Source organism: Conger conger, chromosome 4, assembly GCF_963514075.1.
Source record: "Conger conger chromosome 4, fConCon1.1, whole genome shotgun sequence".
NCBI lineage: Eukaryota > Metazoa > Chordata > Actinopteri > Anguilliformes > Congridae > Conger > Conger conger.
In genome coordinates this window covers 74,634,193-74,658,291 of record NC_083763.1, presented here as the reverse complement: position 1 = coordinate 74,658,291, position 24,099 = coordinate 74,634,193, and the positions used below count along the sequence as shown (strand labels likewise).

The following is a 24,099-nucleotide window of genomic DNA, read 5'->3' as shown; positions in this document are numbered from 1 at the left end:
CGCATGTGTGTTTCAACATGCATGTGTGACTGTGTACATGTTTGAAAGTGCATTTTCCTGTATGGATTTGCGAGTGTGTACGTGTTTTTGATGACCCTGAAACTCCTTCAATGTTTGACAATCTGGGTCTTGCGATAAATTCTAAGTGCCTTCAACTGTACATGCTTAAATTACTACTGCTATTATTATTATTATTATTATTATTATTATTATTATTATTATTATTATCCGTAATCTTTTGGCAAATATAATCTATTTTATTAATTTTTTTAAAGTAGTGAAATATGAAATATGGAGATTTCACGGACTGTTCTACGATACCCGTCGTGCTTCGTAGCGCTATCGACGTCGTAGCCTAATAATTCGTCCACATTAGGCCTAAAGACTAATTTTGAAATGGCGCGGCTCCTTTCCGTAAACATATGACGAAGATTTAAGAAAATGTATTTTGATATATAGGCTAGGCGGTTTGAGCGACAGGACAGGTTCAAAACGTGTAAGTCATTTTTTTTTATAATTATTTTTTTGTTACGTCGACTCTGACAAGAAGGGGGCACTGCATCTTTAAAATAATCTCAAGAAAAAACACACAACCCGTTCAGTCAAAATCGTGGCGTGATAAGGACTAGTACCACTTTTACTTTCGGAGAGCGGTTACCAGTGGAGACCGCGCGCGGCATCGTCGGGTTTCCCCCCCCCCCCCCGTTCGCGCATTGCTGGGAGACAGGCTGATTCCGAGTCACATGACACGGCCGGAGGCTGAGATTGAGAGAAAAGCGCTTCAGCACAGCGTACACCGCCATACTGTATTTTATAGCATATCTCATTTTTATTGCAACGTTTTACTCCCGTGCGGTGAGTACATTTCCAATGGCATTTTTGTAACCATTTTTTGTCTTTTGAATTATTTTTCATTTTTTATTTTTCCTCCTTTTGCTGCTGGTATTAAGGGGATGAGAATTTGAAGTGATGGTTTTTAGCGTTTTTTTTTAAAAAAAGGCTCCAAGTTTTTAGCATGCAGTGGTTCTGGGCGTTCGGCGCTGGGTGACTGGGTAGCGGCAGGCACTGGAGAGAAAATACGTGCTCGCAGTCCTGTAAGATAATGCGACTGGTTTTTACCAAGCGGTTTGGCAGTTAAATATTTTTAAAGCATGTCTACTTGGTGGTTTTTAACACATTTTTCTTTTTCGTTTTCTGTCGTTTCTGACTTTTGCTGTATCTATGCTTTGCTTTGCATTTTGCGGTGTGGTTTCTCAGAGTTTTCCCATTTTGCAAGCTCGGGCGCGCGTCTCCGAGCGAGCATCCGCTTTTATTTTGGTCCTCCTTTCTTTAAGGGAATGCTTTTTTTTAAAAAAACAAACCCGAATAAACCTGGTGACATTTTAACGTCAACCATATCTTGCAGCTTACCGTTCACAGGTTTGTTTTCTTTTTTTTGTTTTTCTTTCATTTTTACAATTTCTTATACTTTTGCTGAATTGAGTATCGCATATTTTTGGATATTATAATTTTTGAAATAGTTGTTGCAAATCGGTGGATGTGGAGATGAAGTGTTTCTTGAGGGGGAAAAAACAGATCTATGCGTTTTTGGTTTCCTTGTCAAAGAAGATGCACAGCCCATTCCCCCATCTCAGGTATATCTTAAGGACGTGTGACTTGCCACTTAAAATACTCATGTCTTTGCAATAAAAGCGAGCGACTATGTACATATATGACTGGTTTATTATTTCTTAAATTGTACAAATCCAGCACACACTGGTTTCAGCTATATCTTCTGTAGGCTACATCTAGGAACTCACTGGGGCTTTGCGTTCCAATATTTAATTATGGGAACTTAACGGAACTGGATGATACTGCGGGTATGGTGCTATTTGGCGGGAATGGTGCATTTCAAACTTAAGACGAGTTGATTTGATTACTGTTGCTGTGTCAACATAACGGTCCAGAATCCCCGGCAGAACGGACCCTGTTAATAATAAGTGGTAGCCGGGAAGCTCAAACTATGTAAGTGACGGGGTGGTCAACGTGGTTCACTTATTCAATCTTGCTTATAAATGCATTATATTTATTTAGTCATGCGTAATAACTTCGGTTCTCCATGCGAGAAGCGGGAGATAACGTTTCCTTCTTGTAAGGGTGTGTGCAGGTAACTTGCGTGATACCGTATGCTTAGCTAGTCTTCTCTACCTCGCAGTTTACCTTGCCCTGACCAGTCGGGTGGTTGTGCATTTATGTATTCATCCGTCGCTTGATGAACAATCACGAGGCACACGGTGACAGTTCCAATATTAGACTACAACTTACTGCGCGTCTCGGTGTGTGTGTGTGTGCGCGTGTGTGTGCGCGTGTGTGCGTATGTGTGTGTGTTAACCAATAGGCCGGGGAATTATTCGTTTCTCTGCGTCGATTAGCTTGCTTGTGCGGCGGTACCGTGTGGCACCCCGCAGAAAGATGTTGCTACTAATCGATGTGAACGGAAGGCCATGTCGCTGTAAATGCTACTGTCATGGTGAGAAATATACCTGGTTCTGTCTGAAGGGGAATAAAAATATGGCTCGGCATGCGTAAGAAAGCATACCGTGCGTGTGCAGGTGTTAGCAGAGTGACGTTTGCATGATATAGTACGAACCGTGCAGCCTATCTTGTGCTGGGCTTGGAATGGCAGTCAGTAGTCACAAAATAAACAAAAAAGCACACACGTTCTTCTGAAGTGTGACTGTGATATAAACACGAGCGCAGTTCCAAACGGTTTGCGCAGGTAGTTCGATTAGACGTAGGCTACATGAATTGTACGTTATGGTGTAAATTGTTCTCTGATTTGTATCTTACTGTATCTCTGTAACGTTGCTTTTTGAATGAACCGTGAACCTGTACTAGCCTGTCAGTTTACGGTTATACAGTGTTAAGCAAGTGCTAAACCAAACACGCTCTGCACTTTATTGGTTATGCGCACATGTCCGCGTCCTCGAGGGAATGATTTATCAAATTGTTTACCACGCGATGACATCCACTGCATTTCTAGGGTAACATAATTAGGATTACTACAGGATTCCTCGCATCCTAACCTTCACTGCGATATTAAATTAGCCAATGCATCTCTCTCTCAAGAGAACAAACTGAACTTGATTTGACAACACGTTCTTTCGTCACAGTCAAAACAAGTGCTGCTCGCCCTGAATAGGTTTAACGCGTCTGTAAGTCGTCTCATTGATTGAGGCATTGACCCGCGAGTTCAGGGGGCACCCAAAGCGATGCTGTTGCTGTAGCATGACAAATAGAGTTATCAACGAGGCCTTATGTCACCCAAAGGTAGCAACTGAGTGAACACTCTGTTTCTAAAAACAAAATTATGTGTGTGACATACTGTTTCTTTGAAAGGTTAGCCAAAAAAAAAAAAAAAAAAAAAAAAAAAAAACATGTTTTGGCTTTTGACATAATGTGGCTGCAAGGTAGGGATTACTCAACTTCACTCTGTATTTTAGTTCACCTAAAGCTGAATTAGGTTTGAAATGGGAAAACAAATTAACGTTTCAGGTGGCAATAAGCAAATCTTTGATTTTACTGTGAATGCAGCCGTGAGACCATTTCGCGGTTGGAAGCGGTAAAGCCATTTAGCCATAACTTAGGTCACAACTCTCTTCCTGGAGCCTATTTCTTGCACTATGTTGAAATATGAAATTGCCAGCATCGGCAAAAGAGTGTCATATACATTTAAGAGAAAGACCATATAGCGAGAAGCGTATTCTTTATTGTGGCTTTATTCACATTATGCATTCAGAAATCTGCGCTCCTTGTGCTAAATAATGTATGTCTCCAATATATGCGACGTGGTATTCTGCCGCGGGTGAAAACGGCGCTGACGGTGCTGTGTATTGTACTTTGTCTGGCCGTGAAGCAGAGGAATTAAGAAGTCCTCATATTGACATTGTTACGTGTCATCTTGCAGCTCTCTTTCACGCACTCGTTCAGGACCATCCCTGTGGGTCTTTTCCTATCAGGGAAGGTGAACGAGAAGGAGAGGGACCAGAGAGGGGTCTGCTATAAAAAGCTACGCATAGGCCTGTCTCAAACGATTGCCTGAAACAAAACCTGTCCTTGTGCTTTTCGTCTTTTCATTACACAGATTTTCAAAAAAGGTTTCAGTTTTTATGTTTAAAAAATAAACTGCTTCGGTGCTTTGCTTGTCCTGACTGGGCCTGTCTTGAGCGGGAGATTATATCACATTAATGGCATTTGGCAGACGCTCGTATCTAGAGCGACGTACAGTTGATTAGACTAAGCAGGAGACAATCCTCCCCTGGAGCAATGCAGGGTTAAGGGCCTTGCTCAAGGGCCCGACGGCTGTGTGGATCTTATTTTGGCTGCACCAGGGATCCGACCACCGACCTTGCGGTTTCCAGTCATGCGCCTTAACCGCCACGCCACAGGCCGCCCTTTTATGCCTACACATTTGAAGCCCTTTGTCTTTCCGTAGTCCTACATTCCGAACTTTTCTTCTCTGTCTGCTCACCTGCATGAAAGGGGGAAACGGACGTCTCTTTTTCGTTCTCCCGGCAAGATGCTGTGACATATGCAGCGTCTGTGTTTGGGCGACGTGAAAGGAGCCATCGGGCCCTGCGAAGAGGGTTTTTTCAGCCATCATTTCAGCAGGTCCTCATGATAGCTGGCATTACTCATGGCCCCCTGAGCAGTCCGCCTGTCGTTATCTTGGCCAGACAAAGCCATCCAGGAGCACCATAAACCAATGCTGGGAAATGTGCTATCTGTGTGTGTGTGTGTGTGTGTGTGTGTGTGTGCGTGTGTGTGTGTGTGTGTGTGTGTGTGTGTGTGTGTGCGTGTGTGTGTGTGTGTGTGTGTGTGTGTGTGTGCCGTCTGTGTGTGTGCGTGTGTGTGTGTGTGTGTGTGTGCGTGTGTGTGTGTGTGTGTGTGTGCCTTCTGTGTGTGTGTGTGTGTGTGTGCCTTCTGTGTGTGTGTGTGCGTGTGTGTGTGTGCCTTCTGTGTGTGTGTGTGTGTGTGTGTGTGCGTGTGTGTGTGTGCCTTCTGTGTGTGTGTGTGTGTGTGCCTTCTGTGTGTGTGTGTGTGTGTGTGTGTGTGTATGTGTGCGTGCATGTGTGTGCCTTCTGTGTGCGTGTGTGTGTGCGTGTGTGTGTGTGTGTGTGTGTGTATGTGTGTGTGTGTGTGCCTTCTGTGTGTGTGTGTGTGTGTGTGTGTATGTGTGCGTGCGTGTGTGCCTTCTGTGTGCGTGCGTGTGTGTGTATGTGTGTGTGTGTGTGTATGTGTGTGTGTGTGTGTGCCTTCTATATGTGTGTTTGCCTTCTGTGTGTCTGCGTGTGCCTTCTATATGTGTGTGTGCCTTCTGTGTGTGTGTGTGTGTGTGTGCCTTCTATATATACGTGTGTGTGTCTTATGTATATCTTTGTGTGTGTGTGTGTGGGTGAGAGAGGATGTGAGTGTGTGTGTGATTGTGATTGTGTGTGCATGTGACAAAGTGTGAAATATATAAAAGCATGTTGCTCTCAGTGACTCAATGGTAATGTTTCTTTTTTGGTCGGGGGTGGTGACAGTGTGCTTGGTGTGGGGCAATACTTATGTGTGTGTGGGGGGGGGGGGGGGGGGGCTTGCATCATTAACATAGAAATGCAACATTCATGCGTGCTATATTCAGCGCTAGCTGTGATGTTTTTTTATGGTAAATGGTAAATGGTTGGCATTTATATAGCACCTTTATCCAAATCGCTGTACAATTGATGCTTCTCATTCACCCATTCATACACACACACACACACAGCAATGGCGATTGGCTGCCATGCAAGGCACCGACCAGCTCGTCAGGAGCATTTGGGGGTTAGGTGTCTTGCACAGGGTGGGAGTGAAGCGGTAAGCTCTGGTTGGCGTTGACTGTGATGTGGCCTGTATTTCCAGGCTTGAGTGTGAACCCTCTTCCTCTGGAGCTGTCTGAGGAGGGCTGCTGAGGGCAGATGCTTAAAATAAACCCTGGATCCCCTGCAGTGTCCACAGCACAGAAAAACGAAACTGTGATTAACCGCGTCTTTATAGTAAACGTCTTTACAGTAAACGTCTTTACAGTAAACATATTTACAGTAATTATCTTTACAGTAAGCATATTTACAGTAAACATCTTTACAGTAATTATCTTTACAGTAAACGTCTTTACAGTAAACCATCGCCCGTTTCTGCTACAGCTGCATCCTTAACCCCTCCAGGTTGTGCTTGTCTGTTTGGTTTCTTTTCCGTTGCTTTCTGTGGCGAGGAAGTTAAAGTGTGACAGTAAACCTTCAGCTACAGTACAGCTGTGCCTCTAACACAAACCTGCAGCACTTCTGCCTGCCTTTGAAGTTCCAGCACAGCAATGCGTCTACCTCTTCCATCCGTCGCCATCGTTATCCTCACAGTGGGGGATACTGGAGGGGGTAGTGCAACCTTACCGAAAGTGTGCGAAGCGGAAAGGGTCTCTTTAACCCAGAACCTGGGAGCATGAGGATGGATAACAGAGGCCCAACTGCAGTAGTAGGGGGTCATATTCAGTTCAGTTCAGTTCAGTTCAGTTCAGTTCAGTTCAATTCAGTTCAGTTCAGTTCAATTCAATTCAATTCAATTCAATTCAATTCAATTCAATTCAATTCAATTCAATTCAATTCAATCCAATTCAGTTAAATTCAATTCAATTCAAGTCAGTTCAATTCAGTTCAGTTCAGTTCAGTTCAGTTCAGTTCAGTTCAATTCAATTCAATTCAATCCAATTCAATTCAATTCAATTCAATTCAATTCAATTCAATTCAATTCAATTCAGTTAAATTCAATTCAGTTCAGTTCAGTTCAGTTCAGTTCAGTTCAGTTCAGTTCAATTCAATTCATATGTGCGCTTTTCACAGCAGACTGTCCCAGAGACAGTTTACAGAGTAACAAAAGGGAAGAAAAAGTGGGATATGGCAGCCCTGAGCCCCCCAAATAGCACATGAGGTAAACCACTCCCTAGTAGGATAAAAGCCCTCAAACATTGTCCAGATAAAACACTCTGAAGGGAAGAATCTATCCGGGGTATGCCCATCCGGCGCTGGCCTGCAGGCTGCGATGGTAACAGTTGAGGGATTAAACTGGCGGGATTCAGCGGGCCAGTTGAGTGTTCTGTGAGCGGCGGGATTCGATTAGCGGGCGCAGCTCCCGCTGTTAGCCTGACGCGGCGTGGGGCCGGTGGCCGACGTCACGGCTGGGGGCCGTAGCCACGGACGTCTGTCCAAAATCCACACGCTGGCCTTCAAAACTCTACCCGCCGTCAGGGAACGGACTTTCTGCTGCTTCTGAATTGACTGTTACCCTCTGTCCTGCAGCCTCGGTTTTGGACTATATCCGTGCTACTTCCGTCCAGACCGGGGATTCAAATACTTTTCCACACTCTGCTGAACTTGCCTGGCGTGTTAGAGCTTATGGTTTACTCTCAGAAAGTGAGAATCCTGCCCTCTGGACCTCTCCTTTCATCGCTCAGTTGCACCAGGCAAGATCAGTCGAGCACAGACAAGTTGACGATTACGTCTTACCCTGGTATGCTTCCGTCTCTGATGTTCTCCCTCCCCAGGGTCTGACCCTGCCCAGGGTCTGATCCTCCCCAGGGTCTGAGCCTCCCCAGGGTCTGATGTTCTCCCTCCCCAGGGTCTGGCCCTCCCCAGGGTCTGATCCTCCCCAGGGTCTGAGCCTCCCCAGGGTCTGAGCCTCCCCAGGGTCTGATGTTCTCCCTCCCCAGGGTCTGGCCCTCCCCAGGGTCTGATCCTCCCCAGGGTCTGAGCCTCCCCAGGGTCTGAGCCTCCCCAGGGTCTGATGTTCTCCCTCCCCAGGGTCTGGCCCTCCCCAGGGTCTGATCCTCCCCAGGGTCTGAGCCTCCCCAGGGTCTGATCCTCCCCAGGGTCTGATGTTCTCCCTCCCCAGGGTCTGGCCCTCCCCAGGGTCTGATCCTCCCCAGGGTCTGAGCCTCCCCAGGGTCTGGCCCTCCCCAGGGGCTGATCCTCCCCAGGGTCTGATGTTCTCCCTCCCCAGGGTCTGATGTTCTCCCTCCCCAGGGTCTGGCCCTCCCCAGGGTCTGACCCCCCCCAGGGTCTGACCCCCCCCCCAGGGTCTGATGACGTCTCCTCAGCTGGCTGGGCCCCAGGGCCACCATTACATTACAGTTATTCAGCTGATGGCTCTATCCAAAGCCACTTACAGTTGTTTAGACTAAGCAGGGCACAGCGCCCTCTGGAGCAATGTTGGGTTAAGGGCCATTGCAGAGCTTATCGTGGGCTACACCGGGGCTTGAACCACCAACCTTCCGGGTCCCCGGTCATGCACCTTGTACAGGCTGCCCCACTGACGCAATGGGAAAGCTCACCCTGGAGTGCCCCTGTATACACTGCCTTCCGTTGCTTAGTTACAGGACCGGCTCACTGCAGTTGGCTATTGCTGTTGTTTCGAACTTATTTATTTAACGTATTAATTTCCCTCGAATGGTTTAGCGTCGGCGTGCAGGTGTCCGTTCCTCCTTCCCCCCCGCTTCCTCCTGCCAGCGTGAGATTTAACCAATTACCATTTTTTAATTCATTAATAATAGCTCCTTTCCAGAGGCAGTGAGAGAAGGACAATTAACAGCTTGTAACAAGTTGTTCACGGCTGGAGGGAAGAGCGCGGAGCGGAGGGGGCGAGTCTGAGACGCCCGGCCGCCAGGATGCCGGTCACCTGACTCAACGGGAGCGGCTCATTGGTGCAGCGGCCTCGCGCTTTGTCATGAGACGGCGCGGAGTTAAACCCGGGCTGTGTCCCGACAGAAGGCAGCTGCTTCAGGAGGCAGGGTGTTCACGGTTTCGCGCTCTCGTCGGGTAAACTCGAAAGTCAGCGTCGCCGTGTCCTTCGTCAGATTGAATATCCCCCGGATCTTTTGCGATTACCTCAGGCTGTTAAAATAACGGCAGCAGAACACAGCGAAGTGCCAGGGCAGGAGCCCCTTAGCAGGTCTGTGTCAACAGTCAACAGTGAACTCCACAAGACATTTTATTAATTTAATACCTCAGAAATATGTACTTAATATTTTTAACCATCAGTGAGCTTTCCGGGTAACAGCCAGCGAGTAGGCCTTAATCATGTTACTTTTGACATTCTGCCTTCAAAGTGCACCTCAGACCTGCTGCCTTCCGGGGCAGCGTTTATGTTGGGACGCTACCTTCGGAGGGAGGCGACCCCTGAGGACGTAGGCCGGGGGGCCGCTGCCTTCTGTGTGAGACTCTGTGTGAGACTCTGTGTGAGACTCTGTGTGAGACTCTGTGTGAGACTCTGAGTGAGACTCTGTTTGAGACCCCATTTCATACTCTGTGTGAGACCCCATTTTATACTCTGTGTGAGACCCCATTTTATACTCTGTGTGAGACTCTGTGTGAGACTCTGTGTGAGACTCTGTGTGAGACCCCATTTTATACTCTGTGTGAGACTCTGTTTGAGACTCTGTTTGAGACTCTGTGTGAGACTCTGTGTGAGACTCTGTTTGAGACTCTGTTTGAGACTCTGTGTGAGACTCTGTGTGAGACTCTGTTTGAGACTCTGTTTGAGACTCTGTGTGAGACTCTGTGTGAGACTCTGTTTGAGACTCCATTTGGACTGTGTGGTGTGTGCGTGTGTGTGCGCGAGAGATTCAGAGTGTGTGTGTGTGTGTGTGTTTTGAGGGAAGCACATTGCTGTGTGAAATTACTTGGTGAACAATGAACTTGCTGCAAATCTCATACTTTTCTCGGAAAGAGAACGGCTGAAGGAAAGACAAATGGTTGTCAGATTTCTGGGAAACAATGAGCAGCAAGAATCTGCATTCAGGGTGGGGAGGGGGAGCGTAGGGAGAGTGTAGGCTGGCTCTGCATTCAGGGTGGGGAGGGTGTAGGCTGGCTCTGCATTCAGGGTGGGGAGGGTGTAGGCTGGCTCTGCATTCAGGGTGGGGAGAGTGTAGGCTGGCTCTGCATTCAGGGTGGGGAGGGTGTAGGCTGGCTCTGCATTCAGGGTGGGGAGGGTGTAGGCTGGCTCTGCATTCAGGGTGGGGAGGGTGTAGGCTGGCTCTGCATTCAGGGTGGGGAGGGTGTAGGCTGGCTCTGCATTCAGGGTGGGGAGGGTGTAGGCTGGCTCTGCATTCAGGGTGGGGAGGGTGTAGGCTGGCTCTGCATTCAGGGTGGGGAGGGTGTAGGCTGGCTCTGCATTCAGGGTGGGGAGGGTGTAGGCTGGGTCTGCATTCAGGGTGGGGAGGGTGTAGGCTGGCTCTGCATTCAGGGTGGGGAGGGTGTAGGCTGGCTCTGCATTCAGGGTGGGGAGGGCGTAGGCTGGCTCTGCATTCAGGGTGGGGAGGGTGTAGGCTGGCTCTGCATTCAGGGTGGGGAGGGTGTAGGCTGGCTCTGCATTCAGGGTGGGGAGGGTGTAGGCTGGCTCTGCATTCAGGGTGGGGAGGGTGTAGGCTGGCTCTGCATTCAGGGTGGGGAGGGTGCAGACTACAGTGTGGCATCATTGTTAGGGCCTGCGCCTTTGAGCAAGGTGCTTATTTCACCCACATTACTTCCCTGTATATCAAGCTGTATAAAACAACAGCATGGTAAGAATGAAAGCTGTATCACTCCGGATAAGAGCGTGTGCCAAATACTGACAACGTAACATTATAACGTTGCACCTTTTAATTATATACTACAACACTGACGTCTCATCGTCAAACAGCCTCTTCCTGTGAGTGAAAAACAGCCGTCTCTGAGCCTCTTCATGTCAGTCTCGTCCCTGTGAAGGAGTCTCTGATGATCTGTCTGTGCTGGTTGTAGAGCACCTATTGGACCCTGCTTTTTTCAGCTGGCTTGCAGTGCGCTGGGTACATTATTTCCCTTTCTGTCGACTAAAACACTCTCACTGTTATCTCCCTTTCTGTAGACTAAAACACTCTTACTGTTATCTCCCTTTCTGTAGACTAAAACACTCTTACTGTTATCTCCCTTTCTGTAGACTAAAACACTCTGACTGTTATTTCCCTTTCTGTCGACTAAAACACTCTGACTGTTATTTCCCTTTCTGTAGACTAAAACACTCTGACTGTTATTTCCCTTTCTGTCGACTAAAACACTCTTAGTGTTATCTCCCTTTCTGTAGAATAAAACATTCTTACTGTTATTTCCCTTTCTGTAGACTAAAACACTCTTAGTGTTATCTCCCTTTCTGTAGACTAAAACACTCTTAGTGTTATCTCCCTTTCTGTAGACTAAAACACTCTTACTGTGCGTAGCTTTGCCCGTGTGAGTATTCCCCCCGCCTGCGTTCCCCGTGCGTAACCCGTGTGAGTATTCACTCCGCCTGCGTTCCCCGTGGCGTAGCCTGTGTGAGTATTCCCCCCGCCTGCGTTCCCCGTGGCGTAGCCGTGACCTGGTTTCTGAGAGCAGGTCCGGGTCTTGGCTGCCCTGACCTCGGTGCTCATCCCACGCTCCCTGTGTTTACGGATCCCGCCGGACTGCAGGCGAAAAGCGCTCCCCTCTCTCACCGAAGCGGAAACCTCACCCCCGCCTCTGATATCTTCAGCGTTTCTCTTTAAACACGAGCCCTTTTTATCTCACGGTCCGCTCTGCCCCCTCCGCAGACGCCCAGCTTACCTTTGGCTCCGTGTATTAATGTTTAATAAGCACTGAGTGCTGAACTGCTCCCTTCTCCCAAGAGCTTTGTTTCATATGTTTGATCTATCGCTTAATAATCATAATCTGGTCAATTAAGCCCGCGTCTGAAGGCCCGGGAGTTGAAAGACCTTTTAAGTGTCAATTACGTTAGCGCATTAAAGCGTCTGAATTATAAACGCGTGACTTGAACGAGCGCCTTCTAATGGAGCCGTCTCCATTGTCCGTGTCGTTGGCTGATTAAACGCTATTTACCTTTCTTAGATGTTATTGCTTTATGACGTATTTATTTTACTACCTTGAGAAACGTGTGCGTGCATTTTAAAATAATGTAAGGTTTGCAAGAAAAGTTAAAAAAGCGAACACAACCTCCGTCTTTTGATATTATTCCCCAGTTTTAAATGCCTGGGTGTGGACCAGTGGTAGGCGACCCTGGTCCTGAACTGAGGACGGTCCTGGTTTTTGCTTCATCCAAACCTGTAACTGTAGTCATTTTAGCCTTAAAACATTTTCAAATCATGTTTACAAATACGAATATATGTAATATGCATATACACTCAGTGAGCACTTAGGTATTTATTAGACCTATTTTTTTTAACTTATTAAGTCTTCTGCTGCTATAACCTATCCACTTAGAGGTTTGACGTCTTGTGTGTTCAGAGATGCTCTTCTCCATACCACTGTTGTAATGTGTGCTTATTTGTGTTACTGTCACCTTCCTGTCAGCTTTGACCAGTCTGGCCATTCTCCTCTGACCTCCTTCATTAACAAGACGTTTCTGCCCGCAGAACTGCTGCTCACTGGATGTTTTTTGTAGAGACTGTTGTTCATCACAAAAATCACAGAATCTGAGATGCTCAAACCACCCTGTCTGGCATCAACAATCATTCCACAGTCAAAGATCACTTTTGACATTTGTTCTGAAAAAGAGCTGAACCTCTTTACCACGTCTGCATGCTTTTATGCATTTAGTTGCTGCCACACGATCGGATGATTAAATAATTGTATTAGCATGCTGGTGTACAGGTCTACCTAAAAAAGTGATCACAGAGTGTATTTTGTACAGCACTTTGTTGCAGCTATTGCTTTAAATGTGCTTTATGAATAAATGTACTGACTTTATTTCCTTAATTTCAGTTAATCGGGTTTAATGAAAGCAGATGACCATGTGCACAAATTCAGCTTCAGACTTTCAATCAATTTTAAGACCTTTAACGACTGCCCCGCCCCGTTTGTACACTTTTCCCAGCTGCACAGCCCAGGTGCCCTGTACAAAGGCGCAGCGGCAATGCCACGCCCGGGAATCGAACCCTTCGGCCCGTAGATCGGGGCTCAGTTCCCTACCCCTACCCACAATGCTATGCTGTTTCCCCCTGTCAGCCGGAGATGTCACGCGTTGCCCCTTTAAAGTGTGCGGTCGCAAACACGTAATCGGAACGTTCTCGACTGAGCATTCTAATGCTGATGTCACAGTCACTACTGGTGGTGATTTAAAGCAGCGATGTTCCTTTTGCACATGTGTAAACAGTTCAGCAGACCTGGGGAAACTTCCGGAAAATATGCTGGACAAAATAGGACACTGTGGCCCTTATGCCACTTAGCCTAGCCTGGCTTCCCCTGTTGAGGAATTTGCTCTTTCAGTCATTCAGCAGGTTATTTTTAATCTTCTGAGGAAGGAAACAGCATTGAGCACTGAGATCAACATTAACTTGTCACCCCACCCCCCCCCTCCCCATCACACACACACACACACCCCCCCCCCTCCCCATCACACACACACACCCCACCCCCCCCCCTCCCCATCACACACACACACACACCCCAGCCCCACACCCGCTCCCCATCACACACACACACCCCCACACCCCCCCCCCCTCCCCATCACACACACACACACCCCAGCCCCACACCCCCTCCATTGTGGTTCAGTTAGGACTCATGCCACTCTACTGTAGGTCATATTTCCCTCTTTGTGTGACGTACCCTGCGATTTTGAATGCAGAGAAAGAATGAGTTCAGGTTTCCAAAAATGACTTTTTGGCAGACTTCCCGTTGCGTGGCAAACGGAGGGAATAGCTAAACCCTTCCGTGAGCTCCCCGGAACGCTGGCGCGGAACAAACGACACAATGAAAACAGAAAGCGCTTTTCCAGGGTGTTCCGCTTAACTGGGGGCTGATATATGACGCTGACACATGATGGAGCGCTCGACTCCTACTGTACACTCTCCCTGAACCCTCTGTGTGTGTGTGTGTGTGTGTGTGCTCCTCTGTGTGTGTGTGTGTGTGTGTGTGTGTGTGTGCTCCTCTGTGTGTGTGTGTGTGTGTGTGTGTGTGTGCTCCTCTGTGTGTGTGTGTGTGTGTGTGTGCTCCTCTGTGTGTGTGCTCTCCTCTGTGTGTGTGTGTGTGTGTGTGTGTGTGTGTGTGTGTGTGTGCTCCTCTGTGTGTGTGTGCTCCTCTGTGTGTGTGTGCTCTGTGTGTGTGTGTGTGTGTGTGTGTGCTCCTCTGTGTGTGTGTGCTCCTCTGTGTGTGTGTGCTCCTCTGTGTGTGTGTGCTCTGTGTGTGTGTGTGTGCTCCTCTGTGTGTGTGTGCTCTCCTCTGTGTGTGTGTGTGTGTGTGTGTGTGTGTGCTCTGTGTGTGTGTGTGTGTGTGTGTGTGTGTGTGTGTGTGTGTGTGTGTGTGTGTGTGTGTGCTCCTCTGTGTGTGTGTGCTCTGTGTGTGTGTGCGCTCCTCTGTGTGTGTGTGCTCCTCTGTGTGTGTGTGTGCTCCTCTGTGTGTGTGTGTGTCTGTGTGTGTGTGTGTGCTCCTCTGTGTGTGTGCTCCTCTGTGTGTGTGTGTGCTCTCTGTGTGTGTGTGCTCCTCTGTGTGTGTGTGTGCTCCTCTGTGTGTGTGTGTGTGTGTGTGTGTGTGTGTGTGTGTGTGTGTGTGCTCCTCTGTGTGTGTGTGTGTGTGTGTGTGTGTGCTCCTCTGTGTGTGTGTGTGTGTGTGTGCTCTCCTCTGTGTGTGTGCTCTGCTCTGTGTGTGTGTGTGCTCCTCTGTGTGTGTGTGTGTGTGTGTGTGTGTGTGTGTGTGTGCTCCTCTGTGTGTGTGTGTGCTCCTCTGTGTGTGTGTGTGTGTGTGTGCTCCTCTGTGTGTGTGTGTGTGTGTGCTCCTCTGTGTGTGTGTGCTCCTCTGCGTGTGTGCATTCCTCTGCGTGTATGTGTGTGTGTCTGTGCTCTCCTCTGTGTGTGTGTGTGTGTGCTCCTCTGTGTGTGTGTGTGTGTGCCTGTGTGTGTGTGTATGTATGAATCTGTGTACATGTATGTATGTGTGTGTGACTCCTATGGGTGTGTGAGTGTGTGTGTGTGTCTGTATGTATGTGTGTGACTCCTATGGGTGTGTGAGTGTGTGTGTGTGTGTCTGTATGTATGTGTGTATGAGTGTATGTGTGTCTGTGTGTGTGTGTGTGTGTGTGTGTCTGTATGTATGTGTGTATGAGTGTATGTGTGTCTGTGTACATGTATGTATGTGTGTGTGACTCCTATGGGTGTGTGAGTGTGTGTGTGTGTCTGTATGTATGTGTGTATGAGTGTATGTGTGTCTGTGTACATGTATGTATGTATGTGTGTGTGACTCCTATGGGTGTGTGAGTGTGTGTGTGTGTCTGTATGTATGTGTGTATGAGTGTATGTGTGTCTGTGTACATGTATGTATGTGTGTGTGATTCCTATGGGTGCTGAATCAGTCCTGGATTTACCAAGGCTCCTAAATCCCACATCTGCAGCAGCAGAACAAATCTGAGGAAATTATACTGCAGGAGAATGCTCTGCTTTCACTCAACGCCATCTGGACTGGAGCCTGTGTGTGTGTGTGTGTGTGTGTGTGTGTGTGTGAGTTTGTGAGTTTGACTCCTACCACATGGCATGGGGGGTGTACCGGATCAGAGATTGCATCCTGATTGGCTGCAGAGCCTGGTGCAGTCGTGGGATTGGCTGAAGGAGCCCGGGGGGGGGGAGGTGTTGTACGTAGGTGCCGTGTGCGGGGGTGTGGAGGTGGAGGGTGTGTATTGATGCTGGAATTGTTACAGTTGAGGACGGACGCATCATTGTGTGGAAACTGACGGCAGCAAATAACCTTTTCAGCGACAGAGCTCCACCACTCATAGTGTTACACGGGTGTGTGTGTGTGAGTGTGTGTGTGTGAATGTGTGTGTGTGTGTGAGTGTGTGTGTGAGTGTGTGTGTGTGTGTGAGTGTGTGTGTGTGTGTGTGTGTGTGTGAGTGTGTGTGTGTGTGTCTGTGCGTGTGTGTGTGTGTATGTGTGAGTGTGTGTGTGTGTGTGTGTATGTATGTGTGTGTGTGAGCATATGTGTGTGTGTGTATGTGTGTGTGCGTGTGTGTGTATGTGTGTGTGTGTGCATGTATGTGTATGTGTGTGTGTGTGTATGTGTGTATGATCATATGTGTGTGTGTGTGTGTGTGTGTGTATGTGTGTGTGAGCGTGTGTGCACTTGCGTATGTGAGTGCGTGCGTGTCAGTGTATGTGTGTGTGTGTGTGTGTATGTGTGTGTGTGTGTGAGCGTGGGTGTGAGCGTGGGTGTGTGCATGTGCATGTGAGTGTGTGTGTGTGTGTGTGTGTGTGTGTGTGTGAGAGAGAATGCATGTATTTTGACAGGGAAGCTGTTGAAATGTGTGGTAGGCCTCTGACAGTATGTGAAAGCACAATGCTATTAGATTCATTCATTCATCTTGTGGTACATTTAGAGTGTGAATAGGACTATGACTAAACCTGTCTGTCATCAGGTAGGAACCTGGCAGCTCTCTTCTGTAGTGAGGAGCAGGGAAACCCCACGGCTCCTGTAGCCTGTGAAATTTAGGGCCGAAGACGCGGGGTAGATTTTCGACAAACAGATTTTAATGTGAAAGCGAAAGTCAGCCAGTCATTGGCCGGAGCAGTAGGAGTGAGCATCCGTAGCATGTGCAGAAACAGCACACAGCAGGCTGGCACTGTCAGTCTTTTGTGTATTTAACAATTAAGCCATTAGCACTGCGCTGCTAACGCAGGCACTGAAATGGAGTGTGCATGCTACCTCTTATCGCACACTCTGTAGTGTTTATTCTCGCTGGGATCATGACAGAGACGAGGTCTGCAGCCCCCCCCCCCCCCCCCCCCCCCCATTCACTGATAAAAACCCTGGCTGTCTGCTGTCGGCACTGATTTTATTTATTATTATTATTGTTATTATTGTTATTTGTGTTATTATTGCTTTGGCTCCAGCGTCCATAATCGGTCCACTCACCCACAGGCTCAGGGCCGTTTGTCATTCCATCCTCTTCCTTCTCAAACTGTGAGGTCACACATATATGTGATTAGAATGTTCTGAAGCTGAATATCCTACATGGTGATGTCACAATCAGTACTGAGGCCTGAAGTTCCAGAACGCCGATTTAGAATGTCCAAAGGGTTAACAGCCGCTGCATACTCCATCGCCGGAGCACTCAGCACTCGGATAATTATTATGAGCGTTCAGAAAACGCATTGCTGCAGTTCATAAGTGATAGTCCACTTCAGTACCATGGACAGCCCCCGAGGCAGCGGTGCACGTTGCCGCAACTTGGCTCCGGTGTCTACTTCAGCACCATGGACAGCGTGCACTGCCGCAACGCACAGCGCAGCGATTTGGCTCCGGTATCTAGTTCAGCACCACGGACAGCACCCAACACATGCGCTCACTGCTGTGTTTTGCACAGCGCCACGGACACCAAACCCAGGAACTGTTCTGTGCCCATGTTCTGCAAAATATGTAATAATACCATTTGTTATTTAGCGGACACTTTTTTCCAAAGTGACCTTCAGTTCATTCATTAATGGCATTTGGCAGACGCTCTTATCCAGAGCGACGTGCAACAAAGTGCAAAGTGCATACCCATAACCCGGGATAGGTGCGCTGAAAGACCCTAGAGGGAAGTACAATTTCAACTGCTACCTGTACAACAAAGATAAGGACCAGGGCCTATTTGATCATCGGAATTTTTTAATGTATTTATTTATTTATTTATTTTAATCGTAGTACTACAACACGCAAATGTATGAACAATGTATGAACGACTTACCTAGCAAAACAATGCTTACCTAGCCAAATAGAATATCCTAATACACAAGTAAATATCACAGGTAAAGACAACAATTAAGGTTCACAGGGAGGTAGGGAGGGACAGGGAGAGGTGCTGCTTGAAGAGGTGCGTCTTCAGCTTGCGCTTGAAGAGATTCTACTGTTCTGACCTGCGCGGGAAGTTTGTTCCACCACCGTGGAGCCAGAACAGACAGTAGTCCTGAAGCAGGGGTCAATCCCTCCTGGAGCAAAGTGGGGTTCAGGGCCTTGAGGGCCCAACAGCTGTGTTGAAGCGGCAACCTTCAGGGTCCTAGTCATGCCACTCGGCTACAGGCTGTCCCTGTACATCACACAGCCCCTGTACATGGATATCAATGAACAGCACGCATGTTTCAACGTCTGTTTCCAGATCAAAATGACACTACATTACACAGCTGCCTTTGCAGAACATGCTGGCTAGCTGTCAGAAACGCCACGGCTACTGAGAAAAAAACACACTCTCATACACATTTAAAAAAAGTGTTTTTGCAGTGAATGGCTCTCTTGTAACTCTGCTAGCTGATACCAGGAGCCTAGGCAGACTGTGTGGGAGAAACTGGCCAGGAACTTTGAGGAAGTACGTTTAACCTGAGGCCAGTTGGTTTGCAATCTTTTATTCATGGGCTGGGGGAGGGGGCGTCTCGGCGGTCATTAGGACATATTTCTTTCACACAGAGCGGTCACTGTGTGGAATAGCCTGCCATTGGAGGCAGGGACACTGGCTGTTTTCAAGATCAGGCTGGATACTGTGCTAGGTACTGTCTAGCTCTTAGACAGACTGAGCAGTAGGTAAACTTTAAAGGCAGCAACATTGAGCTCTGTAGCGCTGATGATCTTCATTGGGCATCAGCTAGCTCCAGTAGTCCTGTGGCAGGGGAGTGTGTGTGTGTGTGTGTGTGTGTGTGAGAGAGAGAGAGTGTGTGTGTGTGAGTATGTGTGTGAGAGTGTGAGTGTGTGTGAGAGAGAAAGTGCATGTGTGTGTGTGTGTGTGTGTGTGTGAGTGAGTGTGTGCGTGAGAGTGTGTGTGTGGGAGTGTTTGTGTGTGTGTATGTGTGTGTGAGAGAAAGTGTGCGAGTGTGTGTGTGTGTGTGTGTGTGTGAGTGTGTGTGAGTATGTGTGAGTGAGTGTGAGTATGTGTGAGTGAGTGTATGTGAGTGTGAGTATCTGTGAGTGTGTGAGTGAGTGTGTGTGTGTGTGTGTGTGTGTGTGTGTGTGTGTGAGAGTGAGAGTGCCTGTGTGTGTGAGTGTGTGTGAGTGTCTGTGTGTGTGAGTATGTGTGAGTGAGTGTATGTGTGAGTGAGTGTTTCCTGATTGATTATTGGCGAATTGATGAGTTATTTCCTCTGGATCCCAGCGGTCACACCTCCCCTCGTTAAACCTGCTCTGATACAATCAGGTCAGCACACAGCTGGGCCTCTGACATCACTGCTGCCCTCCACCTGTCACTGCTCCTCCTGCTGCGAGTGACAGCTGTGGGGGCGTGGCCTAGGTGATGACACACAGCTGAAACCAGGGCCTTGGACACAGGGAGGGTCTCGTGAGTCCTGAGTCAGACTGCGCTGAAACGACAGCATCTCTCTCTCTCTCTCTCTCTCTCTCTCTGTCTCTCTCTCACTCTCTCTCTCTCCCCCTTATCTCTCCCTCTCTCGCTCTCTCTCTCTCTCTCCCTCTATCTCTCTCCTCCTCTGTCTCTCTCTCTCTCCCTCTCTCCCCCTCTATCTCTCTCTCTCTCTCTCTCTCTCTCTCTCTCTCTGTCTCTCTCTCTCTCTCACTCTCTCTCTCCCTCTATCTCTCACTCTCTCTACCCCCTCTATATCTCTCCCTCTCTCGCCCCCTCTCTCTCTCACTCTATCTATCTCTCTCTCTTTCTATCTCTCCCCCTTATCTCTCCCTCTCTTGCTCTCTCTCTCGCTCTCTCTCTCTCTCACTCTCTCTCTCTCTCCCTCTCTCCCCCTCTATCTTTCTCTCTTTCTGTCTCTCCCCCTTATCGCTCCCTCTCTCGCTCTTGCTCTCTCTCCCCCTCTATCTCTCTCTCTCGCTCTCTCTCTCCCTCTCTGTCACCCTCTCACTCTCTCTCTCTCTGTCACCCTCTCTCTCTCTGTCTCTCTCTGTCTCAGTGTGCTGTATTGGTAGGAGATACACAGGGTATTACCAAAGCAAACATGAAACACACAAGTGTATAACCGTGTGTAAAAATGAAAACATGAACAATAATTAAGACTGCTTATAATTGCGACTAATTACTATTAGAGCGACTGATTCAGATACAGTAAGTGGGAATAATGGTGTCAACAGTTAAGACGTAATCATAATAATAATACCTGGCTCTCTGACTGCGGCAGGCAGGGTCAGATAGCTCCCCTCCTCTCCTCGAAGAACGAGGGAGTTTCACACCATCAGGGGCACGGGTGAAATTTGGGCAAACCTCTGCAACTTCACCAAAGAATGTTCCTCTGTCAGGGTCATATTGTTTACGGTGGAAGACGTGGCTCTGGCCCTCTGCTGGCACTGTGGGCTCAGCCTGTCCCCTTTGGGGAGCTGTGCGGTCTCTCTCTCTCTCTCTCCACACCCTTCCTTTATTCGTCCTTGTATCCACCCCTCATCCGTCTCTCTTCCTCTCTGAGAGCTGATGACAGGGTGGGGGGGTGGGTGTGTGGATCCAGAGAGGGGTGAAGGCAATCAAGCGTTCCTGGCTCAATATTTGCCTGGATGATTGTGGCCATTTCACAAGCGAGAGAGTCGATCTGACTGCACTCAAACCATGCCTCTCTCTCTCTCTCTCTCTCTCTCTCTCTCTCTCTCTCTCTCTCTCTCCCTCCCCTCTATCTCTCTCCCTCTCTTCTCCCTCTTTCTCTCCCTCTCTCCCTCTCTTCCCCCTCTATCTCCCCCCCCCCCCCCCCATCTCCCTGGAAAGCCATTTTCCCCGTGGATTTGCTCTACCCTGCCCTCCGATGCGGAGAACTGGCCTCATCTCACATCGTTTCTTCCTCTCGTTCGTACTGGTTGACTGTTCTTTACACGGCTGTGTGTGTGTGCGTGCGTGCATGTTTGTGCATTTGGGCGTGCGCATGTGTGTGTGTGTGTGTGTTTTTTCATGCGTGGAGATGCTTGCTTTCACAAACAGGGATGTGTTCTGGCTGGATGAGTGGGACCAACCCAAAGGCCTAATGGAAGGGGGGCGGAACACCTGACTGTGACATCACACATGAGTCATGTGACAGAGGCAGGTGAAAATAATGAGGAAGTGCTGGTCCAAACAGGGGCACACACACAAACCATCCTGCCATTACCAGAAGGTCATAGTCAACTCACAAATAAATATACTTTTTAAAGCAGTCTGTGAAGTATTTCTTGTGTTATAGAGTACTTGGCAAATGTAATTTATTTACATGGACAGTTTGTGGGGTGACTTTGCGGGGCGACATTGGCTCAGGCGGTAAGAGCAGTTGACTGGCTGTCGGAGGGTTGCCGGTTTGATTCCACCCCTGGGTGTGTTGAAGCTGAGCAAGACACCTAACCCCTAAATGCTTCTGATGAGCTGGGTGGTGCCTTGCATGGCAGCTAATCACCGTTGGTGTGTGAGTGTGTGTATGAATGGGTGAATGAGAAGCAGCAATTGTAGAGCGCTTTGGGCAAAGGCACTATATAAATGGCAACGTTTTACCATATTTCTTACATATGTGACCTGTGCATATGTAATTGAAGTCAGTCATCTTGACCCCAAAACGTATGTAGAGTTTTATAAACTATTCGAAAGCGGAGAATGTAAGCTTTTTCTTTACTCCAGATGTCAAGAGAGTTGTGTCCCATTTCATTTTGGCTTCAAAGTTTTGTAGTGAGAGTTACATGAGGCTGGCACACTACCGACACTGGGCTAGTGAAACTCCGGGCCTATACCTCGTCATGTATGCACTTATAAACCTTTTAAAACTGTATTTTTACTCTTGACATTAAGTCATACAGACCATGGAAGCAGATACAGTAACATGTGCAAACGCAGCTGAATGTTTGTGACTGTTGAACGGTGACAGGCTGGCTGGCGGTTGCTCTCACATCTTTGACATCTTAAAGCGTAAGAACTGTATTTTCACTCTGAATGAGACAGGCGGATTATGAGAGCCAGGATACTGTCCTACGAAAGGAAGATGAAAGTCTGGAACAGCACCTGAACGCCCCCCCGTACCTGGGGAGAGTGTGTTCACCTGGATTCACAGTCTCATAACCCTGCATCTGCCAGCGCCACCATCGCGGTTCCCATCAGCCGGGCTCAATATTACAATATCTGTGCTGATACATCTAATCACATCTGCAATTTTTCCGCGGAATGCCGCAAGACAGGAATATTAATATGCCATAACTCCCCCCCGATCCAACCCCCCCCCCCCCCCCCCATACACCCCCGAACACCCTCCCACCAAACCGAAATTATTTTTGTCAGTGCACACATTTGACTTTCAAATCAGAAAGTGGCGCTTTGATGAGTGTGCTTTTTTATAATGTCACTGTCGGAATGACATGCGAACGAAGGAACAAGGAGAGAAGTGAGGAAGAGAGGGAGGAGGGGATGAGAGAGAGCGGGAGCGAGGGGAGAGAGAGAGAATGTGTGATGCCACCCACATATTCTCAACTTCGCGAAGGAAAACAGGAAAGACATATAGCAATTAGGAGGGAGTGACACACACACACACTCAGTTCATGACACAATCAAACAAGCAGAAAATAAGTCAGTCAAACCCTCAATCAGTCAGCCAATCGCACATTCACTCAATCACCAAATCAGTCATTCAGTCACTCAATACATCAGTAGTTCAATCAGTCAAACACTTCTGGTTTGATATATAGATATTAAAGATGCAACAGTTGATGTAAAAAAAAAAAAAATCCAGACACTGCGGCCCGCAGGACGTGGGGTTGAGTAGCACTGCAGACACTGCAGGACGTGGGGTTGAGTAGCACTGCAGACACTGCAGGACGTGGGGTTGAGTAGCACTGCAGACACTGCAGGACGTGGGGTTGAGTAGCACTGCAGACACTGCGGCCCGCAGGACGTGGAGTTCTGTAGCACTGCATACACTGCAGGACGTGGAGTTGAGTAGCACTGCAGACACTGCAGGACGTGGAGTTGAGTAGCACTGCAGACACTGCAGGACGTGGGGTTGAGTAGCACTGCAGACACTGCAGGATGTGGAGTTGAGTAGCACTGCAGACACTGCAGGACGTGGAGTTGAGTAGCACTGCAGACACTGCAGGACGTGGGGTTGAGTAGCACTGCAGACACTGCAGGACGTGGGGTTGAGTAGCACTGCAGACACTGCAGGACGTGGAGTTGAGTAGCACTGCAGACACTGCAGGACGTGGGGTTGAGTAGCACTGCAGACACTGCAGGACGTGGGGTTGAGTAGCACTGCCCTAGGGATTGAAGTGTCACAACATAACTCATGACGATAACTCATGTTCTCGTGAGGAGAACAGGCCATTCAGCCCAATGATGTTCATCATTCTCCTGCCACTGAGGTGTAGCTCATGTTTAGTTTATCTAACATGCAAGGGTCGTGATGGTGGATAAAGCGACATCTGCGAGCCGTATGCTAACGCCAGTCTGCAGAACTCTGAAGACCCATCCCAGTCAGCATGATCCTACTGTCCATAACGACCGCAGGAAGCACACAGTTAACAAATCGATGCCGTAATAATAATAACAATAGTTCTGTGCATTTACATAGTGCTTATTACATTAATGGCATTTGGCAGACGCTCTTATCCAGAGCGACGTACAGTCGATTAGCCGGAGACAATCCTCCCCTGGAGCAATGTAGGGTAAAGGGCCTTGCTCAAGGGCCCAACAGCTGAGCGGATCTTATTGCGGCTATATCGGGGATCGAACCAGCAATCTTGTGGGTCCCAGTCATGTACCTTAACCACTACGCTACAGGCAACCCTACATAGGCCTGTAGCGTAGTGGTTAAGGTACATGACTGGGACCGGCAAGGTCGCTGGTTCGATCCCCACAGGCTGGCGACTCAAAGCGCCTTACAGTGACGAGGGGGAAACACGCCTCAGTAAAGGCTGGATGTTGGACCACCCTGTGATTCCAACAGGAACCCTGTGGTTCCAACGGGAACCCTGTGGTTCTGTAGAAGAACCCTCTCCAGTTAAAGGGTTCTTTGTCGGGCAAAATTGTTCTTTGTCTGGGAGCTTTCACACTTCAGGGTTCTGTCGAGAACTAAAAAAAAGGGTTCCCCGATGGAATCAAGCCAGAGAACCCTTTCAGAACCCTGTTTTTGTGAGCACTTAAGAGAAATCCACTTTTGTTCTA

The 24,099-nt window shown here is 48.3% G+C and overlaps 1 protein-coding gene across 1 annotated transcript in view; it reads left to right on the top strand.

The window, feature by feature from the left end:
- Positions 1-762: 762 nt before the first annotated feature.
- Positions 763-24,099, top strand: part of LOC133126722 (RNA-binding Raly-like protein) — a 194,086-nt gene continuing 170,749 nt past the window's right edge. The window contains 1 exon segment of the mRNA XM_061239058.1: positions 763-855. The gene's annotated coding sequence lies outside the window, so the exon portion shown is untranslated.